Here is a 17240-nt window from a genome sequence, read left to right on the forward strand (position 1 = left end):
ATTAAACTGAGGAGAGCATTACAGGGAAGGTGCAGCTTAGGACCTTTCCACACATCCATATGAAACAGAATATCAAGACAGATAATCCACAGTATCTGCCTTGAACTGGATTATTTGAGTCCACACTGCCACATAATCCAGTTCAATATGGATTTTGTGCAGTTGTGTGGAAGGGGCCTAACTAAGTAAATTCCACTGTGACAGTAACAAGTGAGTGTCATTTTCTTTCATTATCCTCATCATCGTCATTGTCATCATCATGTCTGCTGGCTTTGAATATTCAGACTCAAAGTTCAAACGGTTTCTCTCTCATAAATACAAAAGCACAACTAATTAGCAGTGGACTTGTATTGCCATATCTTGAGAGTTCAACTTCAAATAATTCAGTCTGAGTCATTTTTGAATCAGAAATGTTTGGCTAGGGCAGATTATGACCTTGAACTACTTCACAGAGTCCTCAGAATTACAGGAAATGAGATATTTGGGTGCACAGAAGTTATTGGCCCTAACCTAGATTTTTTATCCATTCCAGCTCATCTTAATAATAGTGAAATAAGAATATGAGACAAGGTCATGCCATCAAGTTCATTTTTCTGTTTCTTTTAATGTGAGTCAAATACGTCTTAAAACTCAAAAACAGGCCATAGCACTGTAGACATTTTCTGCTGACTGCCTTCTATATTAGCTAGCTAAAGATATATATTCTCTAAGCCTGAATGTTCTATTTACCAGAAAAGCTTTTGACAGATTTATTCTTGGTGAGTTTGACCAGTCTTTCAAAATCCATATAAACTAGTTGGATTTCATAAGAATTCATTAGAAGAGTAAATTAATTGTCAATCAATCAAACAATCTATCAATCAGTATTCATAATCATCATCTATTATTTGGAGTTACTGAAACTGAAAAAAACCCTGAATAGAAATGTTGTTGTTGTTGTTGTTGTTGTTGTTGTTGTCATTGTCGTCATCATCATCATCATCATCATCACAACTGCAGAAAGTACTGCTAATTGGAATATGCCACGTTTTCCATTAACATCTCATTGGTTCCTAAATTCTTAATCCGATATATTGAATCATTAATGGTCCAAACACCAGTCAAGAGCACTTGGCAGAATGTGAAACTAATATATTCTATTATATTGAATGAGTTAATTAATGATCCATGTAGAGCTTTCCTTCCATTTGTCCAATGGTGGAGCAGGGTGGACACCTTAGAATCTGCATGGATTGGTCATTGGAGCATGGCAATGTTATCTGAGACTATAGAAACCAGGTGCATCTGGGTTTTTTCCTCCCCTAACTTTACAAGGGATTTGTATACGTCTAGCAGCAAAACCCAGGGTCTTGCTCCTTCCTCCCCCCCCACTCCATCAGACTGTAGTAGATTAACAGCTCTTTGAGAAAAACTCAGTGGAGGTTGGATGCATAGCTAGCCCCCTTTCCCGAATCCCTCATTCTCTATGTATATGCAAATACAGAAATGCCAAAAACTGGGAAAAATCTAAAATCTGAAAAACCGTTGAACTCAAAAATTTTGAATAAAGGAGACTCACCCCATAGTTAAAGAGAGCCAAAAAAAAGGCAGAGATGTCTTTTCTCTGTTAAAAAAAGTTACAGTCTATGTCCCAGGTGGGCACTGAAAAGGAAAGACCAGTCAGTAACCATATGATCTATGGCAGATAAAGCCACACTAGAGGAAAACAGTCTGCTCAGACATGGAAAATGTTAGCAGCTCTCAGCGATTTCAAGTTAAGCATGTCCAAAACATGCTGATCTATGCTTCTTAACATCTTGACATGTTTTGCTGAGTAGATAACAGAATATTGATATAAAATACAAAGAACATACAGTGTTCTGTCAACAGGTTTCTCCTTTTAAGGAAAACATCAAACTTTACAGACAAACCAACACTTGCCTGAAGTTTGGTTGGGTTTAGAAACCATGTCTTCGAGTTTTATGTGGTTATATGAACAAATATTTTGCTAGCTAGCCATGGTTGTTTTTATTTTCTCAGTGAAGAAAGTAAAAGCAACTGATCTGAATTTCCAAGTCACAGTTAGCATTCAGATTTGGGCATGGATCTGGACTTTATTGTTCTGGACTGAGTTGCACCCTGTTTGGGCCCAAACCCGAAACACTGAATCGGGTTTCCAATTGAGTTGTAGGCCTATAGGCAGCTCTATACAGAGCTTTAGCACAGTTTCATCCACCTGTGAAATCATAAAACTCTTGCCAAGGAGGAGAAAGACAATGTAATTTGATGCACATTTTTAAAAGAAGAAAATTGGAGCTATACTTCCACTCAATTGAGGCATTAACCTTGAAAATTGGCTTCTCCAAATAACCTGAAACTGTGTCACTGACTGCAGCAATATGGTCAATCAGAAGCACGTTAATGCCAAAGAAATCCATCATCTTGTCTGAATAGCAGACAATTTATAAAATGAAGACCCCAAGATCAACAAGGGATTGCCCCCTCCCCAGATAAAACAGTTCTTAATAACTGGGATGGAGGTAGATCAAATGTTTGTATCTAACAGAGTCAAGAGCAGAATGCTGCCATTGCCTGTAATAAAGGAACTGTAATTTGGCTCAGAAACCTTTCAAGGAGCAGTAAATGCTATTATGCTGTCTCCTGATGTGCAGGTGAGCATGTTGTTGACCTTATCTCTTTGAGAGATTTCTTCTGCTCCTCAGCTTTTCAAAATGTTTGGTGAACAAGAAAGCTAATTCTAGACAGTTCCATTGCCATTTTCACTACACATCTGAAGTTTACACAGTACATCCCTTAGGGCAAATCTTGACAAGGAAGCCATAAAGGGTCTCAGGAAAATATTTTAGGGTCGTCAAAGGTGATGCAATAATGGTCTAGATATCTGTGAACAAGTGTTGCATCTGTTCACTTCTGACTCCTCCAATGATTCATTGGAGTAGACAACAGAGGGTTTCTTAGTTTGTCTTTCAGTAGGATGCAATGTTCTTTTATCTTTTCATGTTTTAATAGTTTCTCATTTGTTTTAAACTTTCATAGTCATATTTTAGTTTCTTGTAAACTTCCTGACCAATGGCAGGAAAAAAGATTGTATATTAATAAAATAAATACACAATTAGATAGATATTAATAGACAGAGTTATAGAAGACAGATACAGACAGATATGCCATGACAACCATTTCTAAATATCTGAAGGGATGTCCTGCAGAAGATGGAGGAAGCATGTTTTCTGCTGCTTCCGACACTATGGGGTGCCGGTGGGGTTCTGTCCTGGGCGCAGCTCTGTTCAACATCTTTCTTGATGATTTGGACGAAGGTTTAGAAGTTTGCTGATGAAACAAAATTGGGAGGCATAGCTAATACTCCAGAAGACAGGATCAGAATTCAAATGACCTTCAAAATCCCGCTTTGGCGCAGATTTGAGCCCTCCCTCCCAAACAAACCCGGGTTTTCTCATGGTGGTGGTGTCCACCCCCCAAAACCCCCAAACAAGCCTTAAATTTATTTTTAAAACTTACCAGGCCGACATTAGGGTGGTCCTTCTGTTTTCCTGGCACATAATTTCTCCTCACCCCCCTCCCAGTCTTCTGGCGCATCATTTTTATGCTCCAGGAGAACAGAAGGAACACCTTAATGGCAGCATGGTAAGTTTGTTTTGTTTTGATTTGTTTTAAAAAAGCTTGTTTTGGGGGCTTGAGGTGGGGTGGGTACCATCTCACACCTTTCGGCTTCAGAGGCCCAAAAAGAGAGAAATGGCAAATGGGGACTCACCCCCAAGAAGTCCTAGACTACCTGTGGGTGAGTCCTCTAAGGCCCAATAACCCACTAGAACCGAGCCTTTCAGGAAGGCCCAGATCTAATGAGGTATCTAATTAATTTGTTCTGAATTACCTGCTTTGTCCCAAATTAATTTACTTTTACCTGAGGCATCGTTTGGAGGCATCAGATAAAAGCCCGATAGGCCCCACATTTTTGGGTGTATTTGGAAGGACCCTAAGATTCAAAGCAATGGGTTCAAATGACAGAAAAGGAAATTTCACCTGAGTATTAGGAAAAACTTTCTTACCACGAGAACAGTTCAACAGTGGAAATCTCTGCCTCGTAATGTGATGGAAACTTCTTCTTTGGAATTAAGTAGAGGCTGGATGGCCATCTGCCATAGGTACTTTAGGTATGCTTTTCTTGCATGGCAGGGGTTGGATGGTTCATGTGGTCTCTTCCAGCTTGATGTTTCCAAGATTCTATATTGTATTTGGGATTAGTTAATTAGGTCCAAAGGATTTGATGAAAGGCTAAGTAGGAACCTAAATGATACTATTCGGATACCATTGTGTCTATGTGAACATTCCACAACTAAAATGCCACAACTGAGATGCCCATTCACATGTCCCAACATGGTATGTTTATCTCACTGGTGGGACATGGTGAACTCTCCCTGCCCAATAAATCTTAATTCTTGGACAGGTACATTTGGGGAGAGGTCTTTTCTCAGGTACTAAGGTCCCAAGTCATTTAGGTCTTTGAATATCATCCCAAGCACCTTGAATTCAGACCATGACACTTATTTGCAGCTGCTGAAACTTTTTCTAGGCTGGCATGATGTGTTGAGTTGCTGCATTTTGCACTTCAAGGGCAGCTTCGTGTAAAGTGCATTGCAGTAGTCTAACTCAAAGGTTATCAATGCATGGAGTACTGTGGATAACTGATCTTTTTTCCAGGAAAGACCATAGCTGGCATATTACTCCTAGCTTGTGTGAGGCACTCTGAGCCATCGGGTACATTTATCCTTCAGTAACAGGGATGGAACTAGGCGCACTCCCAAGCTATGTACCTGCTCTTTTGAAGGAATGCAACCCCATCTAGAACAGGCTGTTTACTCACTTCCCAGACCTCAAACTTCAAATTCATAGAGCCTCCGACTTATCAGAATTCAGCCTTAGTTTACAGGCTGTCATCCAGCCCATTACAGCATCCATGCACTGGCCCAGCACTTGCATAGCTCCAGCTGAATCTGCTGACAAGAAAATGATGAAATCCCCAGCCCCTTTGAAAAGTGGCATAGCAAAGCCTAAACACAGCAATTTCTGTCTCATTGGAGAACTGAGGGATCAGCAGATATATGCTAAGCTATTTTCCTGTTGTTGATATACTGCAAGGAAATAATCTACAGGGACCAATGAAGGTTCCTTCATATGTCTATTGGAGTACATCTGGTTACAGGAATATAGCTGGTAGCATCTCCACAGATTCCCCTTCCTTTCCAAGGATACAAAAATGATTGGGTTTGAGAGCTCCACTATTTGTAAGGTGGTTTTGAGATAGAGTAGGACTGGGAGACATAGGTATGGAGATATAGTTACATACTAGAGTAATTCTCCCAATTAGGATTCCAGTTTATATACCTAAATATATAAACATACATGTTACCTGGATTGAGTTTCAACATAAAGATGTTTCTGATAATATCCTGGCCTCTCTGGGGAGGGTGTTCCAAAGTCTGAACAACAGCTTTGTTCCTACCAAATGAACCAGAGATGATGTTGTGACTCAGAGAAGATCCTCTCCAGATGATCTTAAAGTTCTGATGGACTCCTCAATCTAGATGCAGTCCTTCAAATGACTTGGAATCAAACTGTATAGGGCTTTATTGGTCAAAACCAGCACACTGAATTGTGCTAGGAAAAGAAAAAGCCTTTGCTTCCTGTAGCCAACCCTACTTAAAAATCAGGCTGAATCCTTTTTAAAGGCAACCCCATGTAGACAGCATTGTAGTAATCTAAACAGGAGGTAACTGAGGCATGTACTCCTTTGGCCAGATTCAACTTCTGCAGGAGTAGGTACAGTTGGCACACTAGCTTTAATTGTGCAAATGAACTCCTGGTCACAGCTGAAACTTTGGCCTATAGGCTCAGAATTGAATCCAGAAGTATTGACAATTGTGAACTGTGTTTTCAGGAGGAGTAGATATTGAATACACAGAGTTCAGAAAATTACATCTTGAATTATGCTTCCTGGTGGAATTTAGAGGTAAGGGTGTGTGTACTTGTGTATACATTTGTGAGTAGGTTGTATTAAGCACCCACTTACAGTGATTTAATTGCATTAATTATTTTGAATAGCACTAGGTTTCTGAACTGCCCTGAATATGGAGTGCACCATCTGGTTCTTCTGCTGGCTCTATTTTCTTTTATTTTGTTTTCTTCAATTTCTGGAACTAGAATGGTATTTCCACTCTCACCCCCTTTTATTTCTCTGTCCATTTGAACCTTTTCAGCTAGTTCTGGTTTTCCCATAAGGGAAACAAACACATATGAAGAATATTCTGGTTGTTCAGAAACAGTACTGGAAAGAGTCACCTGTATCCTCAAGTGTTCATCATCAATGTAAGCTCTTTCTATACTTAATGTCTTAAAACTCCATGTTAACATGTTTCCTTCCTAGCCACAATAGGGATTTTCTATTGACATTCTTTTGTATTCCATGTATTGCCATGAAATGTCACATCCTTAAATAAATAATCTCTTTTATAGGCAACACCCACCAGCACCCAATTATTTGATAAAATGTAAACAAAAGCTGGAATTGACTGAGCTGAAATCCTAGCTTTGCAGTTTCATTTGGCGTAAATCACTTAGCAGACGGGAAGATAATCCAGGTTACTAACACATTCTGCTTTGGGGATCATCCCTGGCAGCAGATACATCATGTTTGTAACAGAATGAATTTTAGCGTCTTCCAGTGGTTAAAAGAGATAAAGCCAGAGGGCTAAATGGTATGATGACTCTTATCACAGTTCTTATTTTGAAGACCTTTGGGCCAAATAATTTCACCTAGTCCAATGCACTTATCCCGTTATGTATGGTTATAAAAGAGAAGCAGAATCATCCCAAAAAGGTTACATATCACAAATTTTAATATATTAATTTGTGAATAGAGATGCATATTTTAGAAATGGGTTGGATCTACATTGGACAAATGAGTCATGATTATTTAAGTCTCTGTGATGACAGTGGGTCTCCTTGAAGTACGACTAAGTCCAGATTCCAGCCAATTATACTATAATTTGAATTGAAGTACAAAACTGTTCATTCCAGTGAAATCTCTGAACAGCAGATTGTGTTTCTGCCTTCATTTGCTCATAAGAATGGTGGAGAGAAGACTATGAGCAGGTGTCCTGTGTGCCTGCTCAGTCTGCTGTTCTTTTGTTAACTATTGATAGGCAATATCAAGGACACCACTGTTCTTTCTTACAGCTCTTTATCTTTCAACTTGAGGCAGATTGGACTCACTTTCAAACTGAGGATGCCTTCACCCAGAAAACTTCTCTCTCTACACTCCAAACATAAGAGGTTTATCTGTAAAACAGAGCAGCATAGCAAGAAAACAGAGCACCATAGCAAGTTTAAATTGAAAGCAAAGAGATTCCTCACAAACATCATGTTTAGGATGTCTTTAAACAGAGTTTGAATAGTTATCTTTCAGGAGCGCTTTTGATGTGTATTCTTCCAGGAGGTTGGACTAGATGGTCTTTGGAGACCATTCTAACTCTGTAAGTCTAGGATACCTTAGTTTGGAAGATGTGTTTGAGGATGTACATTGAGAAATACTTCATGCTGTCTCTGATATAGTGCTCCATGCAAACCTGGATTAAAAGTGGGAGTACTATTGGGGTGGTGGATTCGTAGCCACTGCCATCATCACCATCACCATCACCACCATAATTAGAAATTAGGTTATTTATTTAATCCAGGAAAGACCCAATGCTATTCAGAGAAATAATCAAGATAAACAAGGATTAAGAAATATGAGATGAATGCACAATACATAAGAAATGAATTCCAGGAAACAAGTACAGCACAGATATTTAATCAAAGGACAATGTGTTACAATTTCGATTAAACATAAAATGAGGTTGGCTCATACCAAGAACATTTTCGAGAATCAAATTGGTCACAGTAAAGCCTTCAATAAAACACTTCTCTTTAACTGTCCACTAGTTCTGTTAAAGATGGCTCTGTTCCCATTTATATGATAGTGTGGCATAAACAGTGCATAACAAAAACTTGAAGCGACTGATTCTGAGGACAGGTTTCCTGAGGACCCAATTGAAAGTCAAAGAAGATTAATCCAGGGACAATATATCTAGGGTCAAGGAAATTTAGATGGAAAACTTACTCCAAGGAAAAATAGAAGAAAAATTAAAAGACCAAGGTCATATTGGGGCAAATGATTTATTCAGTATACTGTTACGAGCAAATTTTTATAATGTTTTGGTACTCATATAATGGTGCATCCTAAACCTTAATGTTCATGAAAAGTATTCTGCCAGTATTCAGGAGAATTGCACTAAAAACAATGTAGTGAAGTTTGTATCTCATTAGAAGATCATAAGAAAGAGGAAAAAAGAATGGAAAAATATCAAAATTTATTCTAAATTACACAAAAGCTGTAAATCTACCTAGTTGAAGAAAAAGCTATCTCTGTATAAAAATTATAAGAAAAGAGCAGAATGTACTGAAAGAAGTAAACAAGAAAAAAAAACTGAGCAGTGCAAGAAATTTAAGGATTACTATGTACTGGCATATTGAACCCATTGTAAAATCAGTGCGAGCAAATTGAAAGTTATTTAAAAAGATACATCTCCCTATATAATTAAATAAAAAGGTTTCTGCATACATGAAGCATCAGGAAAAACCTCTTGTATGCTAAAAAAGCTGAAGTAAGAAGGATGTTCAAGCACAGAGAAAGTTTAAAAAGCAAAGTAAGGCCCAAAGACTCCAGAACAAATACAAATCTAGTAGCAAAAAAGCAGGACAAAGTAGTAAGTAAAATTAAAATGAGAAAAGAGTGCAATTGCTTTTGACCCAGTAACAATTTTTCTGCCGTCTGATTGATCTCTTTTCCTTTCCTAACTAGAATTCAGTTCTGTATTGGGAGATGGCAAGTGAGGAGAAAAATTGCTTTACACCACTTTTGTATGCTGCCTGGAAATCACCTCCCATTGTCTTGAGGCAACTAACATAATCTTATCAAGGTACACTCTGGACTAGATGTAGAGCTATTGAAAGTACAACCTTGCTACTTCTCCTTATTTGTCCATTTCTTTGTCCCCTCATTCCAGAATCCAGATGCCCAGTTTGAAGGGGGGAGGGGCCTCTGTTTACTCTTCAAATTAAACACAATCATGAGATGATAAGACAAACCAGAGATTCATTGTAATCTGTTCCATAGCCCTTTTTTTCTTTTTACCATTGGACCCCAAATAAGTCTTGAATAGCAATCACCACCACTGCCAAACCTAGTTCGAACTAATATAACACAGAAACCTATATATAATGTAGAGAAAGGTTGTCCTGTTACACACAGTATATAATAGAAACGAAGTAGCAAACGTATAATCACCAAGGCACATATATAAACTATTTTACAGCATTATATAAACTATTTCACAGCATTATAGCAAACATAGCATTCATGTTTATATATTGCCAAAATAAAGGAGTTCATAAACTGAGGTTAAAACTCAGTATTCAGTGTTGTCTTGAAGCTTGGTAGAAAAAGCATCTCAATTGATGATCTTTATAAATGGGGGTTGTACCCTTTAAACAAATTATCAAAGTCCCAAGCAAGAAAGAGTCTTCAGAATGTACATTCAAAAAAAGCAACAGCAAAAAACAACAAGGGTTCCCGGGGTATTCTATGTCCTTGTTTCAGGATGGGTGTCCCTTCTTCAGGTTTAGTTGCTTCTTGTATAGTCTTCTGAAGATTATTACAAACTGTATTATAAGGAGACAATATAATAGATTTGCTGTTACCAGCACCCAGTAGCATGAAACAAAATTTAAATTTCTGAAACAAGGACATAGAATACCCCGGGAACCCTTGTTGTTTTTTGCTGTTGCTTTCTTTGAATGTACATTTTGAAGACTCTTTCTTGCTTGGGACTTTGATAATTTGTTTAAAGGGTACAACCCTCATTTATAAAGATCATCAATTGAGATGCTTTTTCTACCAAGCTTCAAGACAACACTGAATACTGAGTTTTAACCTCAGTTTATGAACTCCTTTATTTTGGCAATATATAAACATGAAACCTAGTTCGAAGACATCAAAATCTTAATCTCATCAATATTTTTCCCCATCTGTGTTGAATTGCAAGACATCCCTCACTTCCTAAGGGGAATGTGGAAGTTTTGGAATACGTTTTTCCCAATACATTGGAGATAAGAGCAATGTGTTCTAATGGAACTGAAATAACCACAAAATAAGCAATTTTACTCAACCCACCAGCAATGTCAAAGAGGTTTAAAGCATAAAACCTAAGATCTCACCTTCCAAACTAGAGAAATGTGGAGATGATTTCCAGAGAGACTGGAAGCACCAGGAACTTCTGATCCCAGAAGGTCTTGGCCGGGCAGGGCTGCCTTGAGCTGGGATGAGATGAGAATTTTTCTTCAAGGGAGTACATGGACTGAAGGAAACTGGTATATCTTCACTAGTTAATTTACAAGCTCTGAATAAAGCATGTTGCTGTCAGAGTAGATGTAACTACTCCTACACATCAAGCTGTATAGGACTGATCAGTATCTGTGACAGAAAATTTCACAAACACTTATCCTTGAGCAATATTTTTCTTCTGTGAAAGAATAATTGCAGAGAAACAATCTGGGGGCATTACAGCACTATGATTCCACTTTAATTTCTATGGAAACATCCGAAGGAATCCTGAGGTTTGCAGTCTGATGAGGCACTAGAGATCTCTGGCTAAGAATTCTAAATATTCCGTCTCTAAATTGCAAACCCCGGGATTCAATAGGGTGTTGTTTGCTATGGCAAATAAAGTGGAACCACAGTGCTGTCTAATGTGAAAGGGCCCTGGCTATTTTCAAGAATGTTCCATAATTCAACATGAAACATGTACTTCAGGTATCGCTATCATTCGACCATCTGCCTCTACACAATTATGGGCTGAGTTGCCTTGTATTCCACAGCCCACAGCTTCCCTGATTTGGCAGGAACATTCCCAATTAATTTTCTGTCATCCTCCTTTTTGCTGCTTTAAAATGTCTCAGTAACTTTGGGCTCTTCCACACAGCCATATAATCCAGAATGTCAAGATGGAAAATCCCACAATATCTGCTTTGAACCGGGTTATCTGAGTCCATACTGCCATATATCCCAGTTTAAAGCTGAAAATGTGGGATTTTATTCAGCTGTGTGGAAGGGGCCCTTGTCTCTCTTTCCCCCTCTGTCCTAAACTTACTTCAGTTGCTGCAATTGGAGCTCGAAATGTAAAGATAATCTGAACTCAGTAACTTAACCACAGAGAGAGCTTGTTCTTTCCAGTGGGCTCAGGCAAAAACAAACTGCTGTGGTCTCCTCAAACTCACCACTTCTTTATCATTCATTGCTTTCCCCATCTTGAGCACACTATAATATGTTTGGCTGCATACACTGCAGTTTTCATATTTGAAATGCTGGAAGATATGAAATGCTTTAATAATAGTGAACAGTAAAATCATCAGATGACAAACATAATTGTTTCTTTGCTTAAGAGGCCTGACAAAAGATTAGTCTAAATGGACAAGGCAACCTGTACTCGCATAGAATTCACTTCTGATTGTTACCACAATATTTGCCAACTTCCAATGTATATCACTGGGGTTTGGGTATTTTTTTGCCATGCTTTGGACAAAGCTGGGAGAATTCTCCAGAGTTTTCTGGACACTGGACTATCCCACAGCTTCTAGAAAGCATTTATCAAGCTACCTCGTAGGGTGGAGAGAAAAACGTCCAGAAATTAGGCCAGAACATAAGATATGCAGCCTGACTCTCAATTCTAGTTTGGGGATCATAAAATGAATGAATCACTGGGGCCAAGGACATTGGTACATTTTTTTTTCTGTGTCAAGGAAGCTGTGTAGTGATCAGTGAATGGGATTTTCCTGTGTACTACATATTGGTACAAAACATCTGTGGACCTTTCCTTCCATGAATGTGGGCACATGTGCACTTTGGTGCTTAACATCATCTCTACTGACATTTAGAAACCTACAAGCAGTGGGAGGAAAATCCTCAGAACTTGGGATCTGACAGCACTGATACAAAACACAAGAGGCATCATGAACTTTAGGAAATGTTTGTGGTGGCGCAGGGGACATTTTGTTCCCCGTAATTGGTATTGTAGTCCATGAGCATGAGCTAGGTGAAAGTTTTCATTTACAAGCAGACAATAATAATATAATTGAAATAATAATAATAATAATAATAATAATAATAATAATAATAACAATAATAATAATAATAATAATAATAATAATAGAAAAAGCATCACACAGATGACATTCCTTAATGAGAAAGTTTAAAAATACAACCAAGAATCAAATATTAACAAAATACACATTATACAAAAAAAGTGATGAATCTGAGGTGCTGATTCACTTTTTAAAGAAGAAGAGGAAGAGGAAGAGGAAGGAGAAGAGGAAGGAGAAGGAGAAGGAGAAGGAGAAGGAGAAGAAGAAGGAGAAGAAGAAGAAGAAGAGCCACTATTGAGGGGAGGAATGTTGTATTTGTGAAGTTATCCCATCAGATGTGGAACTACACTATCTAGCTGAGGAATCACTTGGGATCAGACAAAGATTAGTGAAATCCGGCATATTTACCCAAAAACTTCATGGAAAATACTGAAGAGAAACCTAAGCATCTTGCCCCCATCCCATGGTGACAGTTTATGCTAGTAGTTGTAGAAATGTCCTTCTCCACTGAGAACAGACCTTTTATCAATCTAATGATTTTAAAATTGGATCAAACAACCCTATAATAGCTTGCATTGTAAGATTGCTAACTCAAACAAGGCACAGACAGTTGGATAGAAACAGGAATGTTAGTAGGTGTTGCTTGTCACAAAAGTAACATCTGCGGAAATCCTTCTTTCTGCACAGTTATTGAAGAGATAGGAGCCATGTTCTTCATTTCACATAGCAATCCTATTGCATTGTTATAGACATACCTTACAGCAACGCATTTTCTTTTAGTAAGATTGAGAGATGCAGCTGAACTCAGAGGAACATTTTAAAGTGTGACAACAAGCCTAAATACACATCCCCTCTGATCTTGGAAGGTAAGCAGAGTCATCCCCAGTTAATGCTTGAATGGGAAACCACTAACAAATATCAGGCACTTTTGACTATATTTCAGAGAAGTAAAAAGGTAAAGGTTTTCCCTTGACATTAAGTCTAGTTGTGTCCGACTTGGGGATTGGTGCTCATCTTCATTTTTAAGCCGAAGAGCCGGTGTTGTCCATAGATGCCTCCAAGATCATGTGGCTGGCATGACTGCATGGAGTTCTGTTACCTTCTCACCGGAGCGGTACCTTTTGATCTACTCACATTTGCATGTTTTTAAACTGCTAGGTTGGCAGCAGCTCGGGATAACAGTGGGAGCTCACCCTGCTCCCCGAATTCAAACCACTGACCTTTCAGTCAGCATGTTTAGCAGCTAAAAGAAACTGGCAAAACCATCTCTGAGTATTCTTTGTCTTAAAAAAAAACTGTATAAAGTTAATGGGGCATCACAAGTCAGCTAACAACTTATTTTTTATTTTATTTATTTTATTCCAAGTTAAAGGCACATACCCCTGTTCACCAAAAAAATCCCATTACTTCAGCTCTAAGAAACCTCATTTCACTCAATTATTGAATATTCACCTGATATGTTTATTTTGGTTCATAAAATTGTATGAAAGGGTCAATGCAAAGACAGCCAGCAGTTCCTATAGAAGTGGCATCAGCTTTTGTCACACATACTCTGCTCTTTCAGGAGATGCCTCAGGATGTACAAAGTGTGTGTTGGCTATTGGATCATTATAATTACTCAACGGTTAGTTTACCCTGTCGAATAAAATCAGCCTCACAGATCCAAATCAAAATCTATGCCAAGATTTATCGACAGCCAAGTGAGCTCCCATCCCAGTCCCAAGATTTAAATCCTTTTCTTTTCCTTTAAAAAAGTGAATCAAGGGGTTTGAACAGAAGAGAAATTACACTTTCAGCTTTCCTCTTCATCCTCCCCCATAAATAAAGGTGAATAGCCCCTTTGTGTCCAAATCAGATTTTTAACAGCAGAAATATTTCACTAAGGACACATACAGAAATTGAACGGTATGCAGGATTGCAATAAAGTCTGCAGAAAAGTCATTGGGCTGCAAATGGAAATATATGTGATGGTCTTTCAGTTGAAAATTAACTGAAAAAGAATTTAGAATACCACATACATGCAGAGACACAGATAGAACTATATTAACTTCTTTGGTTAGATTTAGGGAATAGGAAAAAGCAATAATAAGTTGAGCTCGCATTTTGCGAGGCATGATAGATTTGTGTTTTGAAGCAGACTTGAGAGCTAATGACAGGATACAGAATTGCAGTTGCGACAGAATATAGCTGCTGAGTGGCATAATGTCTTTTTCTTATGAGTAGATACATCAAGGCTACAAACCAATGTCCATATACTTAGAAGAAAGCTCCATTGAAAAGAAATGAAACATCTACACTGTAGGCTCTTCTATGGGGATTCCACAGCAATTTCACCAATCTGTCATTCTTTACTGTTATAGTCAATGACAAGCATACTTGTAATCCCACTAAACTGATCTAGGAATAAGCTTCATTGAACCATATCTTGCAGTGTGATCAGTGTGATGATAGATAGATCAGTGTTTCCCAAACTTTGCTCCTCCAGGTGCTTTGGACTTCAGCTCCTTTCCAGCTGTTAGAAATTATGGGAGCTGAAAGCCAAAACATCTAGAGGAGTTTGAGAAAACACTGAAACAGACAGATAGATAATCTTCTCTTTACTAGTTACAGCATTTAATGACTAACTTGTTTTTATTACTCAATTCAATGTTTAAAAAGTTACCCTGAATGACTTGTAACATTACCTATTGCCTTTTTGTTATTTTTTACTACTTTGCAGTAGGGGAAAAATTTAGCATTAAAATCTTCTATATCTTAAAAATCACATACAATTGCTGTCAAAATACCTTTTAAAGGTTTTGCTTGAAAATATTGCCATTAGAAACTGGTGTTCTTTACAGTGACAATGGGATTGCCTAGACTGGCTTCTAATCCAGAACCAGCAAAATAAATTATGTTCAAGACTGGCCCCAGGATTGACTGTGATGGTGGCCATACATACAGGGCTTTAATTTCTGTTGCACTGTGTTTCTGTCCAGACTGAGCTGAGACTGCATTGGCCTCACTAGGCCATCTCCTTGTTGTCCATGTTGTTGTAATCAGACATGGAGTGTCTAGCCATCGTGGTTGCATCTACTGAGGTCATAAGATCAGTAAGAAGGCAGAGTTGCTCTATCCCACTGGTTCTTAACCTGTGGGTCCCCAGGTGTTTTGGACTATAACTCCCAGAAATCCCAGCCAGTTTACTAGCTGTTAGGATTTCTCGGAGTTGAAGGCCAAAACATCTGAGGACCCACAGGTTGAGAAACACTGCTCTATCCCCTCCTTGCTGATCATATAAGCAAGGAGAAGGTAGAACAATCCCCTCTTTTACACAGACACCCCACTCTGACCTCAGCAGGTGCAACTGAATTGGCCAGATATTTGCACGGAGCTCCGTGGCGAGTGAGAAGCTGCAATGGTGAGGAGGAGCAGATCTGTCTCCTTCTCCATGCAAGGAAAGGGTGACTGCAGGAGTTTCCATGTGCACAATGGATTGGACCTAAACTGACCTGAGCCACCTGTCCAGATGTTTATAAACCCCATAGGTGTTCCAGAGTATTCCCTGATTTTACTGGGTGTGGAGCAAAGTTAGGTTAAGGACAAAAAACCTTGGATACTGGAAGTTGCCAAACATTGTGAAGACCACCCACCCCAGATTCAGGGCATGAATGTTCCTTTTAAGTAGTGAAGACAAGCCTCAGGTAAGTTTGTTGCCATTTCTTTCTGTTATTTTTGAAATGTAGTGTTGCTCCAATATTATTGGGAGGCTAGGTACAATGGGCATACCATGATGTGTGAAGATACGCTTTCTACTTGGGGAAGATAAAAATGTGCAGGTATATGTTACATAATCTGCCACTTGTTCTTTCCACCTTGCCAAGCTCTGCATTGAACTCAGCGGAACTTGCTTTTGAATAATCATACAATGGCTTAGGGTGCACATAAAAAAGCTTTCTCAATTTCTCCCCTCAGATATTTACCTATTCTTCTTTCTGAAGCAGATAGGCTTTGTTTTTATTTTCGAATTTTGGTCAGAGTGCCATTCTCATGCTCATGGAGAGCAGTGTAGTGGAATTTTTCAGGTTCTACCCATATTTGTTAAAGGTTAGGGCAGATCAGGTTTTTTTCAGCTATCTGATGTGGCAGACCAGTGTTTTTATTTTTTCAGAGACTCCTATCAGGTGACATTTCCATGGGCTGAAGATCTAGCGCTAAAGCTCAGTGGCTAAAATCACACATCAGGTTTTGGTAAAGTAAATCTCTGCATGTAAATCTTTACATACTCACTGATCCTGCCAGAGGAACTTTGTATTACATAGCAGTGCTGCAAAATGGAAAGCACAATCAATGTCAATCTAATGCAAAGAACGGATACAGGAATGTATATTTAAAATATCAAAGCTGCAAGGAGAGGCAGGTAACAAATTATAAACGTAAGATTATTATTATTTACTCATCAGATGTCATCTGATCTTGGAAGCTAAGCAGGATCAGTCCTAGTTAGTACTTGCATGGGAGAGCACCAACAAATACTGGGTGCTGTCAATTATATTTCAGAAGTGGCAAAACCACCTCTAAGTATTCCTTGCCTATGAAATTTATAGGGTTGTCATAAGTCAACAGGTGGCTGGAAAGCACACAATCAACATGGATAAACAAAGAGCCAGTGTCAGTAGGGGTAGAGAGCTTGCACATAAATAAACAATGTATGGCTGCAGCACATATGAATGCAGGTGTGTCACTTTGAACTGGATGCAGATGAGCACTGGACAAAAAGGTTCAACTGAGTCCACAGGGAATTTAGGCACATCAAATATACCAACAAGATTCAAGTCAATGTGTTTAACAGTTTGAAATGACCTAGTCAGACATTTCCAACACTGATTTTAATCAAAAGAGGTTACCCCTAAGGCAGTGGTGGCTCCATTACACCATGAAGGCCATTCGTGGCCAACCCCCAAAATTCCCCATTATCTTGTCCCAATCATTTGTCATCAGAAATAGTA

The 17240-nt window shown here is 38.6% G+C and overlaps 1 protein-coding gene across 1 annotated transcript in view; it reads right to left on the reverse strand.

Moving 5' to 3' along the window:
* spata16 (spermatogenesis associated 16) overlaps window positions 1-11423 on the reverse strand; it is a 250743-nt gene extending 239320 nt beyond the window's left edge. Inside the window, exon 1 of the mRNA XM_062976770.1 lies at window positions 10330-11423. The gene's annotated coding sequence lies outside the window, so the exon portion shown is untranslated. The remainder of the gene's footprint in view (window positions 1-10329) is intronic.
* Window positions 11424-17240: the final 5817 nt, after the last annotated feature.

The sequence above is a fragment of the Anolis carolinensis genome, chromosome 3, assembly GCF_035594765.1.
Source record: "Anolis carolinensis isolate JA03-04 chromosome 3, rAnoCar3.1.pri, whole genome shotgun sequence".
In the NCBI taxonomy this organism is placed as follows: domain Eukaryota; kingdom Metazoa; phylum Chordata; class Lepidosauria; order Squamata; family Dactyloidae; genus Anolis; species Anolis carolinensis.